Below are 17,166 nucleotides of genomic sequence, written 5' to 3' on the forward strand. Positions count from 1 at the left end.
TTATTATTATTATTATTATTATTATTATTATTAATCACCCGTCCCCACTCCCCCTTCATTCCCCTTCTTTTCTTATCCCCTGCAAAAAACAACAAAAACGCAGCTCTCGACCAAAAATCAAACAGAGACCTTAAACACCATTTACGTTAGCTCAAAACCAAGATTTCGTCTTCATTTCTTCACCATTCCTCTTAATTTTTGTACGATTCTCTTCCCCTTTCCTTCCTCCTTCTTCCAAGGTAAGAAAGTTTCAGTTTTATTGCGGTTTCAAAAATGTCGTCTTGAGACAAACTTGGTTTTATGACTCAAATAACCCGTTTTATTACTTCTAGTGGACGAGCTTGAAGACCCGGAGGGAAGCTTGTGCTCTTTTGGACGTTTTCACTCGGAAATTTGAGAAGCTAAGGTAACGGTGATAGGTTACTCGACAAAAATGTCGAAACTCCGTTTTAAATGTCGTTTTACATGTCCTTTTATGGTAAAGTTTGGTTCTTTGTGTTTTTCTCATATGAATAGTTGAATGTGTCGGAATAATACTCGACTTGTGTGTTTACTTGAAGTGTTAATGTCGTATGTTTACTTGACGAATTTTTGTCTCGATGCGCTCTTTATTTTTGACAGTTTTGGGAACGATTTAGGTGTTCCTCCGGGACTATTTTTGGAGTTGCTTTATACTTGTGAAGTTCTATTTTAAACCCGTCTCGAATGTTGTCCTAGCATGACTCGGTTTCGGACTGCATTGAGCTCTGTTTATTACCCGCATAGGCAGGTTGTTACGGCTGCTTGGAGCCCTGGTTTAGGACGGCCTATACGCTATGTTGGGTGGCTGTTGGGTGGCCGGTCACAGCCTGATGAGGTTCTGCTTGGGATGGGAAAATGGGGCTGTTTTGACTTTGCTTTTGGACAAGAATAGCTGGTTGATACACGTGATTCGAGGCAGGCACTCGTCCTGTTTTTGCAGGTATTCCCAGCCTGTTTTGGGAATGAAATTAGGGTGCTGTGGGAACTATTTCGGGTCGATAATGGAGTGTGAGTTAGTGCCGTATTGGGACTGTTTTACGACAGAAAATGTGGTGTTCTTAGACGCGGCACACGGGTTGATTTAGTGGGTAAGTGACGGTTAAGATAAATGGTAAAATCAATGCGTGCTTCCATCTCAAGCATTCTCAAGAACTCGTCTTGTGGTTTACATGTTTATTTATTTAGCGTTGTCTACGTTTAATGCCATCGGGACATTTGAGGATTGTAGCTAGTCAATTGGGCCTGTTTATACTTTTTAGTTTTTGGGCCAGTTTATAAGATGGTGTGGTCTTGTGAATGTCCCGTTTGCGGTTATTTATGTTTCACCTCGTGTATTATAAAACGTAATTCGTAAATATCGTTCATTTTTATATTCGTCTCACATGATTTATAATTGTGGAGTACATTCAATAATTATCTCATGTATATATGAAATGACATGTTTCCTTTTAATATGAGCCCCAATTTAATTATTCATGCCTTTTGAGTAGTAAATGGTTTATCTTACATTTGAGACATTTATAATTGAATGCTTGTTTTGTTGGAATAAGTGTCCTCCGACAATAATGCGATCACAACTGTTGATCATAATGATCACATGTTTAAATCTCATTTTAAGAATACATGTGAGATGTAATATTTTACAGTCAACTGGTCCACACATATCGGCAATGATTGGCTGACTAGAGTTTGACATTACTGTCGTGCGACGGTGGTGATCAGTTGATCCCATTAGGTCATACCTATAGGGAAATACTCTTAATTGATTATTTAATTAATCGTATGCCGATACGAGTTAATTAAATTGCTTAAAATTGACGGATGATTTTGTGAGTAAAGTTAACGTATCTTATTGTAATTTAATTAAATGAGACACGATCTAAGTAATCGAATTGTTTTATTACTTGGATAATATTATTGTTTACAAAACAATTGATATTGAATTGAGATTGAATAAATGATTTATTATAAATACAAGATGTTGTGATTTATAATTGATAAACCATTTTGGTACAAGTAATTACGAATTACTAGTCGATTTTGTATATGACATATTTTATGAGTATGTTGATTTGTAATATGTTAAAAATACATTACAATTTCATATGTCAAGTAACATGTCACATATGTTACAATTGACAAATGACAAAAAATAAAATGGACCTCCCATTTTATATGTGCCGAAAATGGAGGGGCTTATGGTTGATATTGTGTTAATTATTTTTAAGTGGAAAACACAATAATTACCTATAGTCTTAGCCTTACATACCTATCATTTCTTGGGTACAAAAACTAGCCCATGCATTGGGCACACTACTCCCTCCAACCAGTTTTACCAAGGGAAATTGAGAGTGTTTCCTCAACAATAATTCATTCACTCTTATCATAAAATTTCTAGTGTAAGAAATTATCACTCTCTACAATTTGTGAAAATTCTAGAGAAATAAACTCACATAATCACTCCCTCTTGAACCTATTTTTCAAGAGCAAAAATTATAATTTTTGTGTCAATTTTATAGTAAGACTTATATTATTTCTAGTACAAAATAATATTAGTTATTAAGAGGTTTCCTTGGGTATATGCTTTTGGGAGACATTCTAAACTTGAATCTTGTTCATCCATTATTGCAAAGCTCAAGAACTAACAAGAAGGAGATCTTGTTAGTGCCCATAAAACCGAAATCATATAGTAAGAACAATGATTTCTTCTCTTTTCTTATTTATGTTTGCATGCATAAGATCTAGAATTTATTTTATGACTAAATAAATTGATTCATATATGAATATGTAAATTGATGAGATTAATAATTCTAACAAGCGGTATCATGAGCCTTAGGTTGTTCGCATGCAAATCGGTTATTGTTTTTCCGAGTTATAAGATTAACAAACAAAACTTATAAATTTGTGTTTATTATCACATATCACGAAATTTATTTGCATGTTAAAGTTTCTGGTCCTAAAATGTATTTAGGATATTTTGGTTTATTTATGGATTTTATTGTTCATTTTATATAATAATGGCATTAAAATGTGATTTTTATGATAAAAATGTCGTTTTTGGACTAAAAATAGCTAAACTTCGATTTTTTCAGTGGTTTTTGGATATGTTTTCACATATATTATCTACTGATGGCCTGTTAATTTTCATAATAAAATGAGTTGTTATGCTCGAAATATGGATTTTTCAAGTTAAAATCGTATTTAAATGGGAAAATAGCTTAATATGAGTTATATTTCGAATCTGGTCATGGAAATTTAGTATGTTGTCACATGCAATTTTATAATATGTGGGTAAAATATTTGGCTATAATGAAGTCTTTATGCATGATTTATGAATTTTTGATGAAAAATTACATAAATAGTGACTTTAATTAGTAAAAATTGCTAAAACATACTTCAAGACTAAGGAAAAACGTCACATGTTGCATTTTATCATATATTTCAGATCTAAAAGTGAAAAGTTAATAAAAATATTTTTCTCATATTTTTATGGTAATAATTGTTAAATCGATAAACCGCAACATTGTTTTTCTCGATAAATTTTCGAAATTTTTAACCTAAGTTTTGAACATTATGAGTGTCATGGTATTTTTCCAGAATGTTCATGAGTTTAAATTTCAAATTTTGAAATTATTTGAAATTTTTATGATTTAATTTGAAGTTTATGGCAAAATTTTGTATTTTGAGTCCATTTATGAAAAATATTAAGAAATATAAGTTAATTATTGTCAATATGTTAGTGGAGACTAATTTTGAGTCCTAAGTTGGTTAGGGTAATTAACTTATACATAAATATGAATTTATGTAATTATTGTGATTATAAAAGATTAAATCACGCAAATCCGTAAAAACCGATTAATATACGATATTGGCTCCTTAAAGGCGATTTAGCATAAAATTGGGCATGTTCATACATATTATAATGCTGCTTTTTAGTTATGATTGTCATATTTTAATTTTATGTAATTTTACTTAGTATGGCCTTAGTTTTAATTGATATTACCCGAAATGTATGGGAATATCGATTCGGTTGTAATTTATTGTGATCTCGTATCACCGTTTTGTAATTTAATAGATTTAAATTTTAATTACAAATTTATAATAGGAAATTATGTAATTTATTATGTAATTTATTTATTCCGGAGTACCTTGAAGATGGTGCCACTCGAGAAGGCGATCCATTAAAGAAATTGTTGCCTTGAAATGCGTGCCAAGACCGAAGTTCAAGAGACCAAAGGAGTTGGTTTCCGAATTTGTAATAGTTTATTAGATTTACTATTCTAGGAAGGCCATATTAGGATTTTATTTATGCTTTGCATTTTATTTATATGTTGCATGCATCGCTAAATCGCCATAACTAAACATGCATTTTAATCGAGTTTATCGACCGTGTCAATTAAAATTATCGTAAATCACCGCTTTTGTTCACTTAAAACGTGATAGATAATAAATTGACATGACCTCTCGCTAAAACAAACAATTGAGACTTAGCCTTACCAAAAAGTAGAAACCTTGAAAACCTATTTCGTGAGGGAGTGCACTTGGCCACACCGGGGTACAAACCTTGTTACGTAGGGGAAGTGGGTGATAAATGTCTATCCACCGAATTCATGTTGATGAGGGATTTATCGGCCACACCGTGCCCAAGTTAATGTGGGTTTGGATCATGGACACATTTATTCGAAATTTGGATTGAGCTCAACGGAAGTATTCGTGACGGTAGTTGCATGTGTTCCGGGCTAAAGATAAATGTTAATGTAATTTTATCGACCAAGAGTTCTAAAAGTAGAATCGATTAAAGAGTTAATCCACCGAGTTATATTGATAAGGGATTTTATCGGCCACACCGTGCCCAAGTTAATATGAATTTGGATCTTGGAATCATTTATAATAGTTGGGTAGAGGTCACTATATAAATGTTCATATCTTGTTAAATTATTTACAAGTATTATTATAACGATAAATTTTAGTTTTTCATCATTCCGTTGTCGCATCGTTCGCATCATTCTATTTCTTCACCTCAATTTATATACGATATCATTTCGATTTTAATTCAAATCTCCATTAAAACATAGTAACTAAAGACAAATATAAATTTTTCTTCTAAAACCTCATGTTATCCATTGGAAGGATCTCTTGTGAAGAGTATAGATTAAAGTTATTCATTATCAAACAGGCTTTTGATTCTTGACTAAACACATCTACTTACAATGGATTGTTTCTCACATGCTTAATTGAGTTAAGTACCTTGAAACGATAAATTGTTTTGGTAATTAGATTTGTTAAAAATCGTAATTGACCAAAATAACGCAACCACTTCAATGAAAGTTTTAAGACTAAACGAACGAATGAAGAGTAGTCTTCATGATTTTCAATTTTGCTTCTCTTAGCAAAGACTCATTGAAATGAGTGGGAGCATTCTCTTAAACCGTTAAGAAAAGGATGAGGTTCAAAGAAGTAAAATTAGATTGGAATTGATACAAGGTAATGTTAAAAGTAACGTTATTGAGAATAACAATACTAAACCTTTCAATCCCGACCGATAAAGTTTCCATTGTCTTAAGTGTTGGACGCTAGAAAGGAAACTACCCCAAATTATTGAAGAATCAACAAGTTAGTTGTGGGATATCTAATGGGACCTTCTTCTTTAAATGTTTATTTGATTGACATAAATTTTGCTAGTACTACTTCCTCAATATTAGAAACCGGTGGTGGTTTTCATCATTGTATTTGATACATAGGATGATTATAATATGACGACTAGCAACATATGATGCCGAGAGATAGAGTCATTGTGTACTCAATCTAGTTTTGGGTTTATAGTTGACATTAATTATGACTATTAAGTGAATAAACTCTAAATAAGAATATAAACTTGTTAAGATACAAAAGAGGTTTCACTTTTGTGACCCTATACACCACGATTTGATGTATGGCTAGCCCATTATCAAGGTGAATATATTCTAAACCAAACTAGAATGATATATCATGTAGATGATGCAAGACTCAAACTGGTAACCCAAGATTAAACCTTAGATTCTGAAATGATGAACGCAAAGAGTTATCATTAGATCTTATGGTATATGCGTATCTTGTATTCAAAGCAAGATGTCTCGTGCCTTTTGGTTGAAAAGGAGTTCGAGGTTGTAAATCATTAATCCAAAATAGGTTGATCATTTTCTTTTACCAACGATTTAAGTTGACGCTAATGTGTTCACTTAATAAGGTAAATAGAGAAATCTTTGAAGAAATTCAAAGAGTTCCAGGAATCACGATCTAGTCGTGATGGGATTATCAAAGTGAAGACTTTTATATAAGCCAAAGGAAATATGATATAGTATCACAAATTAATCTCTCTTAGCACGCATTATGGGATAATGTGTGGTTGGATAAAGAAATCAAACGCTATTCGATATGGTTTGGACTTCAACTTTAATCAAGTTACCTTGAGTTACTTGATCTAATTTTGGGATTTTATCATTTTGTCTAAATTGTTTTTCCACTAAATCTAAACGATTCATATGAGATATGAAATGGTAGAGTACCATGTTTGTAAGTTTACACAAGAAACTAATGCTCATTTTTCCTTACAATAATCACGAGTACAACACGATTGTGGCTCGTGAAGCTGTCTTTCTAGAATACAAGTTTATTTCTAGAAGACAGAGTGGGAGAAATTATTCAAAGAGCCACGAAGAATGTTATGTCGCAAGAAACTGGTCTTTCTTGGCTACATGAGGCGTTTTGTGTAAGACGTTGTTTCTTCAAAACCTAGGAGGTTAAACTCATCACTTGTTGAAGATGATGAATTAGTGTTACATTTAGAAAGTAAAAAGCTTACAACTTACAAAGCAATTAATTGACTCATGTTACTTCTAGAAAGTAATGAACATATGACTTACATGAGAATGTTTAAGTCACAACTCAATACAAGGCTTAGAGCCATGAAAATCCGAAATAAAAGGCTTGATTAGTGACAAAGGGTTTTGCACTAATAAATAGAGATTTCAAAGCTTGATTGCTAGCAAAGGGTTTTGCACTAGTTGAAATGCTTAAGTCTATTTGGATCTTCTTAGGGATTGTGTTTCATTATGATGATATACATATAGCAATTGAATCTAAAACCCACTTCTTCAATTAGAAGGAATGTATTCAATATATGTCATGAGTTTTATAGATTCTTACAATCCTAAGATAATGTGAAACTTAAGAGATTGTCTTAAGTAGGACATCAATGAGTTGGAATCAATGTTTTGATCATGTTATAAAACTTTTCTCGATAAGTCGATAAGTTGTGTTTATACATAGAATTTAGTGGGAGTTACGGAAATTTTAATTAGTCTTATATGTGGATGACATATTGATCATTGGGAATGATTCAAGACTTGGAGATATATATAATACATCTTTAATATCCAGATTTATGGAGATAAATCAACATGATATTAGCGTCAAATAAGAAATCTTATGTTGATAAGATTCATGACTAGTTCAATCAAGTTTAACATATTTGATTGATTCCATTTGCTTCCGCTGCCAAATCAGTTAAATAGGAAATGATGTACAACACTTCATATACTTTGAGTATGATGAATTGTTTCAAATCGAATTTAAGTAATAGTTACCAAGTAAGCCATAAAGATTACCCTTAAGTGCTTGCAGAAGCATTAAGGATGTAATGCAAAGTATTTTTGATGCAACATTTTGTGTAAGGGTGTTACACAAGTGACAATTGACAATTGAGATTGCGCATGGTTTCTGACAAAACCATAATCAAAACACATTAGGATGGTTAAGATACCATTGTGGCTATGTTATTTAAGAAATAGATTTTCTAGAATCGTTCTAGGCAATAAAGAACAATGAGAAATGTTTACAACGAAAATTGAGTACACTTGCAATCATGGGATGTGCAAGAGGGATGAGTCCCGCACACTGTGAAAAAAGTGGGAGCTATTTTAAGGCATGAAAGCCTATGTCTTGATTGGATCTCGACACGTACTTAGAAAGTTTTGTAATGCAAATGTATTCATTAGAAAGGAAAACGAGTATGTAGTAAGGTTGAGTAAGGTACAAGAAGTTGATAAAACCTACTAACCAAAGCCTTCTCATAGGCTTAACATGATGAGTCATGTCATTTCAATTGGATTGAGATGAACAACTACATACAAGATCTAAATTGGATTATAGAATATGAAGTAGTAATCAAGTATTGACTATTCATATGATAATCACATTTGTCGTTCGAGTTTTTATATCTGAAAACTCCTTTTATATACTTTGTTACATCCAAACGGGTTGTAGAGACAATATTGAACCCCGTTAAAGTGAACCCGGATTAACATGGTATTCGCCCATAGTCACTTGTATGAGGTGACGTCTCGAAGTGACTAGAGTGTGATACGATTGATGGAAAGTTCAAGTGCCATAGAGTCATATGAGAATGACTAGTCGATCACATAGGCAGACTGTTAAGAACACCTTGTCGGGCCTTATGACCGCTTATAGAGTTCTAGCAAATTTATATAGCCTGGTCGTGGCGAGAGCTACTATAGTATTCTAACGAGTCGATTCTTTTGACTAAAGACTGTTCACCTAAGGTGGCACAGTTTCATATTAACTTTGATTTGTGTTACTACGACCTTCGTAAATGGGGTCAAATGGGCATATTTTGGGTTATGATGGCTGTGTCTAGTCGAAGGGAATGAGTGCGATAGGAATTGTCCACCCCCTTGTCAGGGTTAAAACAATATCTCAGGGCCACTCGAGGAGTAATGAACTGGAAATGCGTGGCCACGCTCGGAAGGTATCTATGGTAGATAACTCCGGTCAATCAGTTATTCTCCAGATCGAGGAAACCACTCTCGATATGATCACTTGCAAGTACGACCTGAAAGACACCTTGCATTAAGTGAGAGATAGTAATAGGACAAGAGAATTGGTGACGCACACTTGTCGAGGACAAGTGGGAGATTGTTGGAATAAGTGTCCTCCGACAATAATGCGATCACAACTGTTGATCATAATGATCACATGTTTAAATCTCATTTTAAGAATACATGTGGGATGTAATATTTTACAGTCAACTGGTCCACACATATCGGTAATGATTGGCTGACTAGAGTTTGACATTACTGTCGTGCGACGGTGGTGATCAGTTGATCCCCTTAGGTCATACCTATAGGGAAATACTCTTAATTGATTATTTAATTAATCGTATGCCGATACGAGTTAATTAAATTGCTTAAAATTGACAGATGCTTTTGTAAGTAAAGTTAACGTATCTTATTGTAATTTGATTAAATGAGACACGGTCTATGTAATCGAATTATTTTATTACTTGGATAATATTATTGTTTACGAAACAATTGATATTGAATTGAGATTGAATGAATGATTTATTATAAATACAAGATGTTGTGATTTATAATTGATAAACCATTTTGGTACAAGTAATTACGAATTACTAGTCGATTTTGTATATGACATATTTTATGAGTATGTTGATTTTTAATATGTTAAAAATACATTACAATTTCATATGTCAAGTAACATGTCACATATGTTACAATTGACAAATGACAAAAAATAAAATGGACCTCTCATTTTATATGTACCGAAAATGAAGGGGCTTATGGTTGATATTGTGTTAATTATTTTTAAGTGGAAAACACAATAATTACCTATAGTCTTAGCCTTACATACCTATCATTTCTTGGGTAGAAAAACTAGCCCATGCATTGGGCACACTACTCCCTCCAACCGGTTTTACCAAGGGAAATTGAGAGTGTTTCCTCAATAATAATTCATTCACTCTTATCATAAAATTTCTAGTGTAAGAAATTATCATACTCTCTACAATTTGTGAAAATTCTAGAGAAATAAACTCACATAATCACTCCCTCTTGAACCGATTTTTCAAGAGCAAAAATTATAATTTTTGTGTCAATTTTATAGTAAGACTTATATTATTTCTAGTACAAAGTAATATTAGTTATTAAGAGATTTCCTTGGGTATATGCTTTTGGGAGAGATTCTAAACTTGAATCTTGTTCATCCATTGTTGGAAAGTTCAAGAACTAACAAGAAGGAGATCTTGTTGGTGCCCATAAAACCGAAATCATATAGTAAGAACAATGATTTCTTCTCTTTTCTTATTTATGTTTGCATGCATAAGATCTAGAATTTATATTATGACTAAATAAATTGATTCATATATGAATATGTAAATTGATGAGATTAATAATTCTAACATGTTTTGCTTATTATAAATGGTTCATTTCCGTTCGTTTACATTTTTATTCAAGTGACAAATATTGAAGAAATGGGTTACCTATTCATGTTCATGAATATAATTTGGCATGAAATGTCTTACTTGGATTATCATCGGCTTATTACGTTATTAGTCTCTTTCCAAGTTGATTCGTATCACTTGGTTGAGCCGTATTCATATGATAATGCCTTTATGCAATACCTTTTTGCTTGACTTGTCTTTACGCCTCTTTCGAACTGTCCTGTCGATTGTGGGTTTAGCTCATATCTTTACGCCTTACTTGTGCCGCTCTGCCAAGTATTGGTTTACACCGCTCTCGTGCCGTTCTGCCGGAAGTTGGTTAATTTATGCTTATTCCGCCTCTTTCGGAATGTTCTGCCGATTGTGGGTACTCGACTTCCATTCTGTCGATCGATTCTTAGATGCGGTTTGTTCTGCCGCATGTCGAATCGGGGACCGTTCTGCCCCGAGAGTCTGGCCAGATTTAGACTAGGACTGAGTCTTGGGAGTACCATTGTCGTCCTACTAGGGGAATTATGTTTTGATATATGAGTAGTAAAGGTCTTGCTTGGTTATAGATATTGGTATTTATCTTTCAAGGCAAGAGTTATGCCTTATGTTGTTTGTCTTGATCCTATCGGATACTAGAGGTGAGCTATAAGCCTCGAGTTGCGATATGATCGTCGGGATTGATGTTCCCATCCGTTCTTATGGTGAGATGCAAGCCATAAGTAGGAATGTGAGATTAGTAGCCACGTCCCATGCAATGTTTGCTAAGTGGTTTTCCAAGTAATGGCTACATTTTCTATTCTTGTAATTTGCATTGTTTGATCCCTTACTTAACTGCCTCACATGACTCGGATTCTAATCTCATATCTATGTTGTATTTCCTTAAAATGAGTGCTTTTGTATAAACGACCGTACTCTTGTCTTTCATATTATTTAGTTGTCTCACATGATTAGTTGAATCTTTATTATGATGATGTTATCTATCTTGTTCCCTCTCATTTAATTGCCATGTTTAATTATAGACTTGATATTCATATCTTTTGTATGTATCTTACATGACTTACCTATTTTAGTTCTTTGTTATGTTCGTTTCGACATTTTGTGGCTGGGAGAACCGTGAGTTACTCCCCACTGACTGTGGCGTTCATGTTTACTTGAATGACGGGTACTAGTTGGTGCATTTATGGAGTAAAGACATGTGTGATCTAGCGAGCACTTTGGCCTTGCAGTCGGTTTATTAGGATTGTTTAGACTCACCTTTTATTGTATTGTCATTCGAGGGATATATTTTCCCTCACTTTGACTATCACGTTTGTATAATTTAATCTTTATTTCCGCATTCTTTATTTGTGTTTTTAATTTTAATGAACCCGCGCTTTGAATTTTAAAACGTTCAAAAATTTCCTAATTTCTGCTTGAAATTATAAGTTATGTTTTCCGCGTTTTTGCGGGGGTTCACAGTTGGTATCAGAGCCAATATTGCTCCCGACGCACACACGTGTACCCCAAATTTAAATTTGAACTTGACCTTGAATAATGTATGAGAGATGGGTAGACTTAAGGACCTAAGGTGGTAGTCTGTAGTGTGTTTGCTCTTTGTTAGGTTCTAACTTGTTTGTTGATTGTCAATTAATTATTGTTGTGCCCTTGGATCAATGACCGTGAGCTTACCTACGTGAAGATCAAGATTTGGTGCCTACTGCCGGAAATTGAAGATTTATTCAACCTCTGATGAATGCTTCTACTTCCTCGAAGATATTTCTCATTCTTTGTATACCTTATCTCATTCTTTACCTCTTGGTGCTTATCCTTCTTCTAAACTCTCTTTTGTTTTACTTTGAAAGCTACTCTTGTACCCTCCCAACTTGTCCTTTGTTCCTTGCTTATCCTCCCTTAACGCCTTTTGATAGTTCTCTCTCTCTTGGGGAATGTTAACCATGGTTGGAAAATTTGACTTCTGTGGAGTTTGTTTGTGTTTGACCCTTAACCCTGGTTTTGAGAGGTTGTGATGTTAGAAAGTCTTAGGTAGTGTGATGAGACATACTTAGTAATTCTTATACCTAGTTCCTTGATAAAGTGAGTATATTCGATTGGTGGATTCTGTGTGTTAAGTGTGAGTTGCCTATGATACTAAGGTTATGGAACTTGGCCTTGTTGTTTATACTTGGAAGTTTGAGTTGAGCTCGAGGTTAGCATAGTCGGTATATTTTTGTGAGTGTTGCGATGGTTACATAGGAACCATGTTAGGTGAGAGTAGTTGCTAGTTTTGGAATATAAATTATGTATTCGCTTTGCGGTAATAAGGATTAGTAGCCAGAGTTCTTGAGATGTAATTATGAGATAGGATCGATAGATGTTGAGCTGAGATTAGTTAGATGTTTTGGATGGTTGTCTCGTAGTTTGGAGAATGTCACCGTTTACGCTTTAGGTTTCGAGAGTATAACAAGATCTCTTTGGGGTGATAGAATGTTCAAAAGAACTTTTGAATTTGGATTTTGATTGAGGGTTTTACCATTTTGAGAACCTCATAGTTGACACTAGTTGGATATGAGTATAGCTTTGTTAGAAGCTTTGACCTTGATCTCGTGGAGGTGGTTTGTAGATGTTTGAGGATTGGGAGTGGTGAAATCACACTTATAGTGAAGCACCTTGTTTCATGGAATAACTCAGGGTGAAGTAACATAAGTGTTTTGAGGAAATCCTTGGAAGTAATGTGGTTGTGAGATTGATTTTTATTGGGAAGTTTACGAAACCGTTTGGGATGATGTAGTGTTTGAGATTTGAGTACCTGGCGTCTCCTCGCTGTCTAATTTCCCTCTCCCTTGACCATAAGCCGTATCGTTCACGCATCTCCTATTCTTTTGTTGTACTTCCCCTTTTTATTCGACTCTAGAGTTTTATAAAAACTCTATGTTTGACATCCTTGTTGATTTGGCTTCAATCCTTACCCCTAGGAAGTTCATCATAGCTCTTTCGTTGGTTTAATTCGGATCCTCTTAGCATACTTTGTATTTATGATATCAAAGTTACTTTTTAATTTGTACAATTTCTAAACTTTTCAAGCTACCATTTTTGATTCGTTCTTAAAAGTTTATGTTACTTTTACAAAACCTTACCTTTTTTAAAGGTTTGAAAATGAAAATTTGATTTAGTTCCCTATTTGTTCTTTGAGTATAAACTTATTTATCATAATTTTAATTGCTAAACCCGAGTTACTTTTAATTTTGCTCAATTTCTGACTAACTTCGATCTATTTACGATTTATTTGTCAAAGTTTAATATTATATTTTCAGAATTTGACTCCTTTTTGAAGTTCAACAGTGAATCTTTCAATTTCCATTTGGCTTTTGCAAAAGAAAATTTGAGTGAATTACTTTTTTCTTTTGATTTAACGTCGATCGGATCACTACTACAAAATGGCTTTATTGCAATACTTATAAAATGTTGCATATTGCCTTTAAAATGTTGCTTTATGGTTTAAGCAACATTTTTAAGTATGCTGCTTAAAGTCTCGTTGCAATAGCTCAATGTAACACTTTTTGCAACATTTTCTACTCAAATGCAGCATTTTTTTAAAATGTTGCACATATTTCCTTTATGCAACACTTATTTTGAGAAGCTATTGCAACACTTTAAATTTATAAATGCAACATTTTTCTCTTTCCCTCCAAAATTTGGCAACACTTATTTCTACCCATAGCAACACATTTTTTTACCAAAATGAAACATAAAAGCAACACTATTTTGGTTATAATGCAACATTTTCGATTTTTATCAAAGGCAACACTATCCTATATATAATGCAACTTTCTTGCTTCGAAATGAATTTACACTTGTTTTTGTAACTGCCACAAATTTTGATTCTCACATAGACGATAGATCCAAAAATAATCTATCAATTGATCCACAAAAACCCATATGTTCATTACATCCAAAAATCAATATCCATGTTCTGTAATACATCATGAAGAAATGTCCTAAAAAAAAGCTAAATTACTCTATTTCCAAACACAAATAAAGAAAAAATTAAATAGATGAACTGAACATTGTGCAAGTACAAGCCTTCAGCGAATCCCATCTAACATTGCATCCGTGTGTAACCCAGAACGAGACCTGTGACAAAAGAAACAAAATTTCCCCTTTGATTCACACACACAGGCATTGCAAGTCTTTAATTCAATCACTTAAGAATCAAACGTTTAGGCTGCTTCCTCCCATCCTTTGTTATGTCCCATACACCTGTACAATTACATGTGTGCCAATTAAATTGATCGGAATATGATTCTGTTCATATACATGGACAAATTTATAATAGGAAGGACCGATCTAACTCGACAGTTTTTCATAACATGGGAGTAGGCAGCAGCTAATTATGGACAATGCGTACAGTTCATGGCATACATTGTACCGTACAAATTTGTATCCGGATAAGTTACTCTACTACTCTAGGACTAGTATCGCATGCACTAACTACCTGTAATAACATCTAACAAGTATAATTGCCCTTTTTATAACTCCACACCAGCTCCTACTGATTTCGGCAAAATTTTAGTACCATATGCCAAAAATCAATGCAAGACGCAGAAACAATTCAGAAGAATAACATACCAAAACAATTCTCTTTAGTCTGAAAATCCCTCCACCAAATTATACATTTAGAATACAATAAAAAGAAAGTAAGTTTCCAGCTACATTCACTTCCAACCTATCCAACCCAATAATCAATTCCGAGTCTTAAAGACAAAGTTTCACAAACAGCTCTCTCAATAATCAATTCTCCAAAATGAATACAAGTACCGTTGATCTAAAACATACCCACCTCCCCAACCCACTTGAGAAACAAGGTATATAACATTAGAGAAAATAACAACAGTTGAAAAGTATCTCATTGTAACAAGAAATATACATATACTCCCTCCGTGCCAATCATCTGTTTACCTTTAAATAAAATATTCTCACAAAGAATATAAAAGAATAAACAAATGAATAAGACGGAGGGAGTATGTTTCTTCCACTAGGCTAAATAATTTTATACCATTTGTAGTTTTGCACGGAGTTAAACATGAGCATGAAATCAATAGTTCACTGTTCTCATTGACTAAACATACTCAATTCAACAAATCTTATGAAAGAAAGTCTAATTGAGAAACAAACTTCGAAATTGAACACATTACTCAATAACAGTAGATTTACTATCACTGAAGTTAGGGGTTTCAATTCCATACCTTCCAAAACATGTTTGGTTCACTATAAAAATAAACATAAAGGAATGGAGTTTGAATCCATGGGAAGGAGGTGTGTATGGGATTCCAAGGGGTTGGGGTGGAATGAGAATCTATCAGGATTCTAACTCCATTCCAAAATACCCCAACCAAACACTAGAATGACTAAAATCCATTCCATTCCATTCCAAACCTCCCAACCAAACACCCTCTTAAAACTTTCCATTATGCCCCAGCAGTCCAAAACAAATAAAAAATAAGAATACATATATGCTACTCCGTAATAACTAAGCACAACGACATAAATAGAACACGTGTAACCACCAAATGATCAAGGACCAAAACTACGTACTCTGAGGCTGCCATTTACATCTTTATAAGTCCTAGAAACCAAAAGTGGTCACTAATTCATTTCTTGATCAATTCTTACACCTAAACAATTGGTTTCCGCCAATTCTCTTAAACCAAAATAAACTACAATGACAAAGACCAATAAAAAATCAGCTTGCATTTAGAAATAGTTAAGAGAAACCTATAAAGTTGTAAGACCCCTAAGAGGTCAGATTGTTTATTTGCAAATTTGTATGTATCTGACATTTCGAGTTGAGATCAAGCCACTTCAGACTAGCTCAAACAGAATAATACAACCACAAAAACAATGTGCTCATGCAAAGTAAAGGTAAGGGTGTTAGACGTCTGACAAATCCCTAAATTGACAACAATGACGATACAGGAAGCCCGATTCCAAATGACTCATAATGATAAATCATATCGAGCATTGCATCAAACATAATCCATGAACCAAAACTCATAAACTAACAATTAATTCCTGAGAAATTAACTTGGGTAGGTCAAACTAAAATTATACCCCCATTGATTTCATCTCCGATAATCTAATCAATTGAATATGTTGTCACCAAACATTCTGGTATGAATCAAATGTAAAAGAGATATAAATACCAAACATAACACCTGTGAAAGTGACCTCCAATGATTCTAATATAGACACATGAAACAAGGAAAATTAGGGCATCGAATAAATGAATATGTGATTAGATCACCAAAATAAAAAAAATTAACGCAAACATCAAATAATCGAATAGCAAATAAATTTGAATAGCAAAAAAAAAACAAGTCGAGAAATCAAATTGAAATAACCGGAATTTAATCGTCATACCTCAGAGATAATTGGGAATTGAAATTGCGCTTGATGAAGATTATAGAAGACCTTTGATGAAGACTATTGATACGGTATAGACGAGTGTAGAACTATGGAATGCAGTATTTGGAAAAAGAGGAAAAGATTATGTTAGGTTAAATGACGGTTGGTTTATTTTTTATCCCCCTAAACAAATTCAATAAGTATCCTTTAGACGTATGTACCCGTCTTAATATTAAAACGGTAAATATCATCCCACGTGTATATATACATACAGAGTATTTTGCCTGTCTTTTATTCTAACTACTTAACCCGTCTTAAACTTAAGTCGGATATACCCAGCTTAAACGAGAATCTATACAACAAATTAGAAGTACTTATTTTTTCACCTAATTTTCACGTAAATCTATAATTCTTCAACGGTGCGGGCCATCCTCACCTGGTGGCTAGTTTTTTCTAACTCGACTAGCCCGTGGGTCCCC

At 33.6% G+C, this 17,166-nt stretch overlaps 1 long non-coding RNA gene across 1 annotated transcript; it reads right to left on the reverse strand.

Annotated features, from left to right (window-relative positions):
* Positions 1 to 14,097: 14,097 nt before the first annotated feature.
* LOC141611861 (uncharacterized) lies at positions 14,098 to 16,852 on the reverse strand. The gene is made up of 2 exons (XR_012528843.1): positions 16,703 to 16,852; positions 14,098 to 14,542 (listed from the first exon to the last, which is right to left on the reverse strand). It is a non-coding gene; the product is annotated as an uncharacterized LOC141611861 (long non-coding RNA).
* Between the last annotated feature and the right edge of the window lie 314 nt (positions 16,853 to 17,166).

The sequence above is a fragment of the Silene latifolia genome, chromosome 11 (genome assembly GCF_048544455.1).
Source record: "Silene latifolia isolate original U9 population chromosome 11, ASM4854445v1, whole genome shotgun sequence".
NCBI classification, from domain to species: Eukaryota; Viridiplantae; Streptophyta; class Magnoliopsida; order Caryophyllales; family Caryophyllaceae; genus Silene; species Silene latifolia.